We start from the raw sequence: 12,177 nt of genomic DNA, 5'->3' as shown, positions 1-12,177 counted from the left end.
AACCATCTCCTTTCTCTCCCCTGTATAATCAATGTGATCCTTTCTATAGGATTGTTACCATTAACATTCACTAGTGTTTTCCTCTTTCATAAGCAAGCAAACAAACAAACCTCTCTCTCCCTTGATATCAAATTACTCTCCAGCGATTTTTCTGCTCTCTTTCCAGGAAACCATTTCCAAGAGGTCTATATTTTCTGCCTCTGCTTCCTCTCCTACCATTTTCTCCTGAATCCACTACAAAAAGGATTGGGTTCCTCTGACACCTAAACTGTTTTGTCAAGGTTACCCATTAATTGCTTCCAAATTATCATATTAAATGAAAACAACTTAGTCTCACTTAACCAGTCAGCAGTATGTGAATTGAGTCCATTGCTCTAGCAATTGTTCCTCACTTTTCTGTGTAATAGGTTTTGAAATTTTCTTGAAACAACATCTTCCCTCAGCCTCTGTATCAACAATCCCTTTTGGTTTTCCCCCTTCCTTACTGGCTGGACCTCTTCCCTCAACATCTGACTCCTATGTCCATTTTTGTACACAACATCTCTATTTAGAAGTTTACAATGAACCTCATATTAAAACACCAAAAACTAAACTGGTTTCCTACTCTTGCCCCAAACCTGCTTCTCCCACAGAATTCACCATCTTGATAACTCTTAAATCCATTCTTCCAGTTGCTCATATAAAAAACCTTCAAGTCATCCTTGACACATAATTTTCTCCCACAACGCACAACCAGTCAACTGCAAAACTCTGTCATTTCTACCCTCAAAATATTTTCAGATCTGACCTTTCTCACCACCTCCACCACTTGCCAATGTTACTGCACTTGGCAAACATTCAACAAATATTTTTGCATCCATAAATGAATGAATGGACCTGTACACTTTAATACATTAATCTTTTAGTTGAAGTGTTCTGAAAGAACTACATGTTTAAGTGGCAGAAAACAAAGGTTTATTCATCCTTTATTCATTCAACAAATACATATATATTGACCATTCACTATCAACCAAATGTTTTCCTAAACACTTTAGAGTGAAGCATAGAGAGTGGAGAACAAAAAATCCTGCCACTAGTATTTTTTAGCTGTGTTGCCTTTAGCAAGTAAACAGCTTCCCTAAATTTTGCATTGATTGGCAACATGAGATTAAAAAAACTAGCCACCTTGTAGGGTGATTGGGAAGAACAAATAAGTTAAGTTTTTACCTGGGTGTACTTCGTAATAGTCCAGTGCTATATGAATGTAAATCATTACTGATCCTCATAACAACTTTATGAAGCAGACAGGGCAATATTTTTTATAATAGTCCCATGTTTAATTTAAAAAATTATAAAGGTTCAATGATTTGCTCCCAAATTCAGAGCTAGTTAGAAGCAGAGTTAGAGCTGTAGTATCTCAGATCTTCTGGCCTGTGTTCTAGATCTATGTTCATAGTACTCGTCCTTCCAGACAAATCAGTTTATGTTGTGGGGATGGGTGGAATTATGCTTACAAAATCCTTCAAACATCTTTGGCAAAAGATCTAGAGAAGTTTCTGCATTTATTTCCTACAGCTGTCATAATTATCACAAATTCAGTGGCTTAAAACAACAGAAATGTATTATCTCACAGTTCTGGAGGCCACAAGTCTGAAATCAAGGGGTCAGCAGGCCACACTCTCTCTGAAGGCTTAAGGAAAGAATCTTTGACTCTTGCAAGCATGTTTGCCTGCAATCTTTGGCTTTCCTTGGCTTGTAGAAGATTCTCTCCAATCTCCTCCATCATCACATGGCTTTCTAACCCTCTCTATGTGTTTGTATCTAAATTCCCTCTTTTCATAAGGACACCAGCCATTGGATTAGGGCCCACCCTAATCCAGCAGGACCTCATCATAACTTGATTACATCTGCAAATGCAAGCCAAATTACATTTTCAAATAAGGCCACTTACACAGGTACTGGAGGTTCAAATTTGAACATCTTTTGGGGGAACACAATTCAACCCACAACAGTATTTAAAGGGCCTGGAAACATCTTTCAAAGAGCATGCCAGGGAGGAAGTTAATGTTGTTGAAAGGTATGTATGCCCAAAGACAGGCCAGCTGTGCATGGATCAGATACATGCCAGAGTTTCTCCTGCAACTGACAAACAAACACAAAGAGAATTAACCCTAAAGGCATGAAATTGTCATCCTGGTGGGAAGGGGTTTGGCAAAATGCCCTGGTTTCTCTGAGAGGCAGATTGATTTATAAAGTAATCTACCTTAATCAGCATTATATAATCCCACAAGAGGATATACAATGAAAGCAATGATGCAAGGAGGGCAGAGCTCAGGGAGAAATCTTGCCCTACATTGTTACACAGCACTATTGCGCAGCTGGCACACCTTTCAGCCTTCTCTGCCTCTAGCACCTTGCCCAGCAACTAACCCAGTTTAGTCAGACCTTCCAATGTTAAGGGAGGTTCTATATTTAGACAATGTTCCCTGCCTGAGGATGAACTGGACCGGCTTCAGTGTCACACCTTAGCATAGCTCTGTTCCTGCTTCTTGTGTTTGTTGGGAGAACCAGCAGTCTTCTCTGACATATGAACTTAGGGTATTTTTAAAACTAGAGAGACCCTGGAAACTCCTTTAATTTAACTCTTTCTTTCTACAGTATCCAACAATTTATAGATGTGTGACTTCAGACCAATTCTTCTTGCTCTCCATGCCTCATTTTTCTCATTTGTAGAATGCAGGCAATAGTAGTGATATTTATCCAGATGAGTTATAAAAGGATAAGTAGATCCACATAAAATATGTAAAGTAGTACCTGGCACATGGTAAATACCAAGGAAATTTTAACCATTACTATTTTCAGTGTTTCAGATGAGCACACTAAGGCTCAGAGACGTGATGGGAGCTGCCCAGGTTAACCAGCCATCTAGTACACAGTCAAGTCTGGAATAGGTCTGCTGGAGCCATACCCTCTTATTTGGTTCACAGTTAGCACACTTACAGTAGCTCTGCTGAGATAGATAATAAAGGTAGAAACCACACCCCACCAGCTCTTGGCTCTGGCTTTCAAGTGTTTCCCAGATGACCTGCCTGTCACTGTGAAAATCAGGCCAGGGATGGGATAAAAGCAAAGGCAGCAAATTGGAATGGATGCTGCAAGATTAAGGGCAGACAAACCACTTAGTGGCCATTGTAGTAGTCCAGCTGATAAATCATTAAATGGGGAGGGAAGAAAGAATGGGAAAATGAAGGTTATTGAAAAATTATAATAAACTAAGTTTATCACCAGCAAAAGTACAAGAGCACGCCAATAAACAAGCATCTTCTGGGATAAAGCTATGATGGTAGACTCTAAGCATGTGAGAAGGGTTTGGTAAAAACATGGGATCCCGTCAGCCAGTTAGTAGTTAGGAGGAGAGTAGAATCATAGAGGTACCCAGGTGGAGTCGTATCCTGTTTCAGTAAGTAAATCAATCATTTGAGGAATGCAAGGGAGAAACTGTAGGACGATTTATTTTACTCTGCATCCAAACAATGGAAGGCTGACAACCCCAAGAAAGCACCTGTCCTTCACAGGATAGGAGAGCCCTGAATGGCACTGAAAAGCAAGATGTCTTGGGGACAGGTACAAATGAATTTCCCTCAAGAAAAAAAGGAAACCAGTTTTTTGTTTTTGTTTTTTTTAATATCTGAGCTCCAGACATGTCAATTCATCTAACCAAACTATAGGGCCCTGGATCAGACCTCAAATACTAAGGGGTAAAATGAGTGCATCTCCACTTTGCAGAGAGGAAGTAGTATTGATAGAAACTGATAGATAACTGGATGTAGAGATAAAGGGAAATGATCCCTTGAGGATGAAGCCCAGATGGAGGGCACTTTTCTGAATTTGGAATTAACAAAGCATCTCCAAGTTCACTCCTCATTTTTCCAAAGTACCTTAAAGGATTGGTAAATACAACAGGAAATATTTATTTTTTCATATCTTCTCTTTATTTAACCTTCAAAATATCCCTACTAGGTATATTTATTCTTGTCTTTATTTTAAAGATAAAGGAATCAAAATTCCAAAGATCACAGAACTCTGGTTTTCTGATACCACATTATAAGACTTTCAAGTCTATCAGGGTAATGATTTTATGGGGAAAAGAACCAAACATGGCAGTAACTGAGGAAGCCACACTCAGATCCTTTGGCTTCAAAATGCCACATCCAACTGACAGGACCAGAAGAACATTCTAACTTCACTCTATTCATAGTTTGTCTAGGTGTGAAGTCCTTAGAATGTGAGCCTTTGGAAAATCCTGAAGCAAACTCATTCATTCATCCATCTATCCATCCATCCATCCATCCATCCATCCATCCATCCATCAATGCATCATCCATCCATGCATCCATCTACTCATTTACACATTCAGAGATATTTTTGAGTGCCTGCTATGGTCAGGTTGGTCTTGTTCTAAATGCTGGAGATACTGGGCAGCCCAGGTGGCTCAGCGGTTTAGCGCCACCTTCAGCCCAGGGCCTGATCCTGGAGACCCAGGATCGAGTCCCACATCAGGCTCCCTGAATGGAGCCTGCTTCTCCCTCTGCCTGTCTCTGCCTCTGTGTGTGTGTGTGTGTGTGTGTGTGTTTCTCTTATGAATAAATAAATAAATAAAATCTAAAAAATAAATTAATTAAAAATAAATAAATAAATAAATAAATAAATAAATAAATAAATAAATGCTGGAGATACAGACAAGTCCCACTGCTTTGGTGCCTAGATGGGGAGACAAATATTGAACAAATAAAATATCTCAAAACAGTGCTACAGAGAAAGTAAATCAAAGACAACTGGTACAGGGAATCTAAATCTCCCCATCTAAATGGGTAGTCAGTACCATGAGGTAGATGGGTCAGAGAACACATCCTCATCTACATAGTATCTGAAAGTCTTGTGCAGGAAAGGAATCAACCTTGCTGAGATCTGGGCAAAGCACTTCCCGGACAAAGAAGAACATCTATAAGACCTGAGGCTCAGCCAAGTCAGAGCTAAGGGAGGACAATAGGAGATGAGGCATGCCAGAAGTTTAGATTTTAAACCAGTTTCAAAGGAGAACCAGTGGAGGGTTTCAGGCAAAGGAGTGATGGCTTTTTTTTTTTTTTATGTTTTTAAAAGATTCTTCTAGCTGCCATATGTAGAATGAATCAAATGATAGCATGAATGACAGATGGGGAGACCAGTTAGGATAATATTCTATAGCCTACAGTGAGAGATGCTATGACTTGGATTAGGGTGAAAGCAGTGGAAATGGAGAGAAGTGAATAGGCATGGCATATCTCATATTTTGAGCAGAAAGCTAATGGACTAGATGTGGAGAGTGGCCTAAAAAAAAGAGCCTCAAGCACAGATAATTCACAGAGCTAAGTCTTTGCTCATCTTCTGGTAAAAGAGAACACATTTAAGCCTAGGCCATGAATGCAGTAAATCAAGGTAACTGAGGCTATTTATAGAATTAGGAAAGCTCAACCTTTAGTGGCAAAACTATATTCAACTTCTGGTTTCACCACAAATAATTGTGTAACTTTAGACAAATTTCCTTACATTTCTGAGCATATATTTCTTCATCTATAGTGTGGTGATATAAGTGCTTATTTCCTAAGATCATTACTAGATCATTTATGGAAAACACTTAACACAGTAGTAGCATCTAGTAAATGCTCAATAAATGTTAGACTACCATTATTATTAATTTTCATTAAGAACATTTACAGGGAAACAAACTATCACTTTTTTGTTCTACTCTATGCTTAGCTTCTGGGACTCTTTCTTCTTATCACACACCTAATCATGCCACTCTCGGATCTAAAAGTAGAATCCCTTTGAGTTGGGTCCACAAAAGAAAGGCAATTGATCACCCATTGTCTGGGTGCTAATCTCATGCCAACAGGTACAGGTTTCTAAGGCTGCCCAGCATCCTTGCCAGACATATCTGGCAGGTAGGACATTTTCATAGGCTGCCCCTGGCCATCTCTCCTCAAGCCAGCTAGGATTTCCTTGAGTATACTTGGCATGCTCAGAAGCACAACTCAAGTTTCAACACTACATGATACATTACAAAGCTTGGTTATTCATGAATGGAGTCATATTGTGATAGAGTTGCATTAGTCATCTGCTAGACCAGCATCTTAAAAAAAATTTTTTTAAATCATGACTTATAGTTGAAAATACATCATGACCCAGTAAACAATGCGCAATGGAAACAAACCATCATGAAACAGGCTTTATTTTTACCACATGTGGTGCACTCTGAATATTTCCTCTTTTGTCCTCCCCCACCCCCCAACCTTTTGTTTCAAATTCTGGTCACAACCCATTAAATGATTGCATGACCTATTAATAGGTCATACTCACAGTTTGAAAAGCTATGCTGGAAGGCCACAGCAAATTGTTTTATAGCTGAGTATATATTTATTTCTCTAAATCTCCTTTCTCAGAAAGTTTCTGTTTCTCTAGTTTCACCCTGTGTAGTTTGCTATGATTTGCATGTGTTTGAACTCTCTACATCTGTAAAAGGCATTCATTGCTTGTAATTTTTCAAAGGATGCTTCTAACTCAAGTGTTAGCCCATCTGTTAAGACCTATTTATTGCTTTTTAAAAGAAAAAAATTAAAAGCAAATTAGGAATTCCAGGCTTACACTAACCAAGATTTTTTTCCCTTTGTAAAAGCCTTCCATCTGTCTGCCCTCTTTTGGACACAACTCAAATAGGAGCATGCATCTCATCAAATCAAATGTGGGCGCCTTCAAAAAGCTGCCAAAATATCATGCCAGTTGCTTAATTTTTTTAAGGAGAATTAAAATCAGATTTAACATAATGAGTTGTTTGTTTTGTTGCTTTTCTTTCCATCCATTATAGAAACATGGAGCTCAATTTACTGCATGTAAGTTTATGCAGTAGCCTTCCAAAGGCAGTCCCAAGGTACTCTAAGATAGGTCTGATAACACACTGTCACTGAGGCAGATTAGTAGTGGAGTGACAACCAATTGTGGGAGTTGAGTACCTCAAGCTTTAACTTGGAATCTGTTTAGACCCCAGAGTAAGGACAGTTCCAGCCTCTGACTTGTTTTTCTCTTTCCAACAGAGCCTCATTCTGAGGAGCTCAATAGCTTCAAAATCCTTTCCCCAGCAAGTCATTTAAAAATTTTTTAATATAAGCTCTATTCCCAACATGGGGCTTGAACTCATAACCCCAAGATCAAGAGTCACATGCTCTACCAACTAAGCTAGCCAGGTGCCTCAATCATTTAATCTTTAACTGGTTCTCTTTCTTGACCTAACTTTGAGATTTAAAATAATAGCAGTCTGGGCACCTGAGTGTGTGGGTCAGTCGATTAAGGGTCTGCTTATAGCTCAGGTCATGATCTCAGGGTCCTGGGATTGAGCCCCTCTTGGGCTCCCTGCTCAGTGGGAAATCTGCTTCTCCCTCTCCCTCTGCCCCTCACCCCCCTGTTTGTGTTCTCTCTCTCTCTCTCTCTCTCTCTCTCTCAAGTAAATAAATAATAATTAATATAAAATAAAATTATAGCAGTCTATCTCTTCCTCCAAAGATCTTCTAAGAATAATCAGAAACTAAAAAAAAAAAATCAGAAACTAAAGAGTTATGAATAACTAGATAAAAGAACCAGTTACTGCTCAGTTATCAGATACAGAGCCTGACGTCTTTTGGAAAGCCCTCCCTTCTTCACAGATCAGCTGTTTTAGGACTGTGGTCTCAGGACTACTGCCCTACCATCACCAAGGATGTCACACCTAGAAAGGGAGGTTAAAGCAATGCAATGGTTAGGAGCAAAGACTCTGAAATCAAGTGACACTTATGTTCAATTTCTGGCTTTCCTAATTAGATCAAATCCCTCTAAACCTCTATTTTCTCCTTGTTGGTGGGTTAAATGAGAATAAATCCTGTGGAGCATTTAAAACACTCTCTAGCAAAAAAAACCAGCTCACAAATGGCTGATGCTATTATTATTGTTTTTGTTACTATTATGAAAGGAATGAACTTACTCCTGTATGTTGTAGGTATAGAGCAATCAAAACATAAAGAAGTCTATAAAAAAAGAAGGAAAGATGCCTGCTTAAGATGAATATGGTGGTAAAACCAAATGCTTAGATTTGAAAAGCAATGACACAACAGAAAACAAGAGATTGACGAGGTGAAAAAATAAAGCTGGGAAATTATTTTAAATGGAGTATTTAGGAAGAATGGCTTCCCTGAATCAGTCTAATGTCTCAATGGTTGGGCTGTACCTAATTCCATATCTTCTAACCTAATTATAGGTTTGTTAAAGCAGAAGTTTACTTTTCAGTTTTCCTTCACATCATTTTCATCTCTTCTTCTCACCTTCTCATTCTCAAGGGTCCTCCACAAGAAAGTTAATTTTTGTTTACTCAGAATATGTTGGTATGGACTATATTGCCTCTCTGCTGATCCTTTATTATTGTTCTATAATGTTAAATCACCTTCCTTGGTTCTAATCAATGTACCTCTTGAATCTTCAAGTTTGAAAAGCCTGATTGAGTAAAAATAACTGTGGCAATATTTTGGGTGGATTTCAGCAGTATTTCTTGATTTATAGCAGCATCATCTATCTATGTGTCTGTCCATTTCATTCATAAGAATCTTATCTCCAGTTTTCAGTTCAGTGACCCTCCTCACAGACATCTGTTCTTCTCAACACACGGTTTCTAAAACATGTCTCCTAAATACTTAGGCAAGGAGATCTTTCCAGCCTAACTCAATCCACTTCCAAGATACATGTATTTATTGAAAATGAAACGTTTAGCTGTACTTCCCCAGTGATTTATTTTATTATTCAAGAAATTCTTTATCCTTATTTCTGATTAATCAGCATTTGGCTGTGGTCCCACAGAGTCTCTGTCAAGTAACTAATGACCCACAGACAAAATGTGCCAAGGAAATTGTGATTTAAAGAAATAGTGCTTTTTAAGGAAATGTGTTTGTAAAGTGGGTATTGCTTTATAATGTAAATAAGTTTCCAATTTATCGAGGTTAATGTTGAGATTTCTATAGAGCAGTTGTCTTAAAGGGGAACCTTAAGATTATACCATAAAGGAAAAGCAAAGCCATATTAAAATCCCAGAATGTCTCTTCTGTGCAGTCTTGGACAAGGTATTTAGCTTCTCAGAACCTCAGCATCCTTATCTGTTAATGATGGTGATAAAATCCACCTTGGGTGTTGTAAGTGTTAAAAATGATAATGTTCCTGATACATAGTAGGCTCTTAATAAAGGATAGTTAGCATTATGACCAGAGTTTCTAATAGAAAATAAAAGAAGCTAAAGAAAAAGTCTGTTGGAAAATTATTTTTCAATAGAGTAGTCAGGAAGAACTACCTTCATGAATCAATTAAATGTCCCTTTAGTGCTGTCATTCATACTAAGCTGCCTATCCATTCATGTGGTCCTTTGGGGGAGCCCTAAATGCTTAGGCATCTATCTTTACCACCATGCTGATTTCCTTCTGAGTCATTTATTAATCAACCTTGTTTGATTTGCTCAAGAATTATCTGGGTCTGGTCCTTTAGAGGAGGCTAGAGCTGACATTTGTTAATGTGATGGCCAAGCAAGATTAAAGAAAATAATGCAGGACTAGCATCTTAAGTGCTCATTTAATATTATTATTTCCTTACTGGTAAAAATGGTTAGACAACATGACCTCTGAATTCTCGTCAATTTTTTAATATTTCATGACTTCAGCCCAAAAGACACTAACATGATTCACTGAAAACTATGCAGTCTTATCTACAATTGCAAAATATGAAGTGCTCTTAAAACTGAAAGTTTTTTCATTATTCATTTGTCTGCAAACCTGACCTGAATGACTGGAAAGCTATTTATAGTTCTTACATATTTCACTGCAGAAATATTCATTTGTTTGATTACAGGGTACATGCCACAGACCCTGTTGCCTGTGTTATATAATAGACACAGATTGTGTAATTCCCTTACAGTGGCCTGTACATACTATAATCCAAGATCATATCTGGAAATCCTGAGAGTCACTATCACTGGCTCTTTTCCTACAGAGTTCAGCACAGTACGTCGCCTAAGGCAACCTTTCCCATTCATCTGATTAGATTCTTATGAAGTATGTTTCTGCCTTACAATTCTTCCTGCAAACCAGGTTTTAGTCATTTGACTCCACAAAGGTAAGGATGGGAAAGAGAAAGGAACCAAAATGAGAAACTGAGACCCAGCACAGTTTTTTACTTACTATGCTTAACATCAACCACAACAAAAATGTCTTTGTATAAAAGAGTATAGGTTATTGGCAAACCTTAATAGGGTGACTTACTGTCCCTCCACTTTACCTGGGAATGAGGGAATTTCTTAGAATGTGTAAAACAGCAAAGTCCTGGGCAAACTGGAAGGAATTGTTCACCCTACTCTGAAGTTATTAGCCATGATTTCCTTCTACTTCTTTCTGCTTAGAAAGTTAGAGAGTAGCCATCTCATTTTTGAGCATGTAGCTGAAGTATAAGGCATCAAGAGAAAGTGATCATGTACCACATGTACCCAGCTTCATATTTAAAACCATTATGCTATGCCAGTAAGAAGCACAAAACAAGACTGGGGAAAAAATTTGCTACTGACTGACAAATTTTCTTTCTTTCTTCAGGCTTATCTATATAATAATTCTTTCATAATGGTCATGCATTATTTATGTTTTTAAAAAATCATCCTGTTACCATATGATCCCGCAATTCCACTTCTAGGTGTGTACCCAAAGGAACTGAAAGTAGGTGATGAGGGAACAAAAAGCAAACTGAGGGCAAAGCACAAGCCAACACCCTGCAAACTCCCACACCAGGTGGGATATGTGTGACTTCCTTAGGCACTCCTGGCTGCCCTAGAACAAAGGAAATGGAGAAACAAATGGTTAACTGATAGAAATTATAGTTATGCAGGACATGAGTCTCCACCAGTTTGCAACTGTCACAAGAAAAAGTAATCTTATCAATAGCCAAATGTCCAAAAACCTATCAACTCCATTTCCTGGAGCCCTAACATCACCTACCCCTCATAAGACAGGAAATCTTAGGGCAGCCCCGGTGGCGCAGGGTTTAGCGCCACCTGCAGCCCGGGGTGTGATCCTGGGGACCAGGAATCATCACATCAGGCTTCCTGCATGGAGCCTGCTTCTCCCTCTGCCTGTGTCTCTGCCTCTCTCTCTGTGTGTGTCTCTATGAATAAATAAATAAAATCTTAAAAAAAAAAAGATAGGAAATCTTACATAATCAGTTACTCCTCACACTTGTAATGCAACTCTTTCTGCCCCTGGTCTTGTCCCAGTGCTATAATAAAAACATATTTTCGCACCACGTTTTTGCATCAGTATGGACTCAAACAAATATTTGTATACCAGTGTTCATTATAGCATTATTCATAATTCAACAAATGAATAAACAAGAGATACCATGAAATATTATTTAGCCTAAAAAGGAATGAAGTTCTGGGGCATCTGAATGGTGCAGTTGCTTAAGCATTCAGCTATTGGTTTTGGCTCAAGTCATGAGATCTCTCAGGGTTATGAGATCAAGCCCCACATCTGACTCCACATTGAGTGCAGAATCTACTTGAGACACACTCTCTAGCAAAGAGATTTGCTAAAAAGATAATTACATGGTATATCTTTATGTACTTCCTCTGCCCCCCACCCTGTGCTCTCTCTCTGTCTCTAAACATAAATAAATAAATCTTTAAAAAAAAAAAAAAAAGGAATGAAGTTCTGAAACATGCTACAACATATGCAAACTTGAAGACATGATGCTATGTGAAATAAGCCAGACAAAAGGATAAATATTGAATGATTTCACTTACATGAAATACTCAGAAAAAGCAAATTCATAGAGACAGAAAATAGATTAGAAATTACTAGGGATTGCAGAGAGGTAGAATAAGGAATTATTGCTTAATGCCTAGAGAGTTTCAGGCTGAAATGATAAGAAAGTTTTGGGAATAAATAATAGTGATGGTTGCACAACATTGTAAATGTAATTAATGCCACTGAATTGCACATTTTAAAATGGTTAAAATTATAGACTTTATATTACATATATTTTATCACAATAAAAAATATAAAAAAAAAAAACATGTCTAAGGACTGAAAAAAGTGAACAAGGAAAATTTAGGCC

Source organism: Nyctereutes procyonoides, unplaced genomic scaffold (assembly GCF_905146905.1).
Source record: "Nyctereutes procyonoides isolate TBG_1078 unplaced genomic scaffold, NYPRO_anot_genome, whole genome shotgun sequence".
Taxonomy (NCBI): domain Eukaryota; kingdom Metazoa; phylum Chordata; class Mammalia; order Carnivora; family Canidae; genus Nyctereutes; species Nyctereutes procyonoides.
This window is presented reverse-complemented; position numbering follows the sequence as displayed.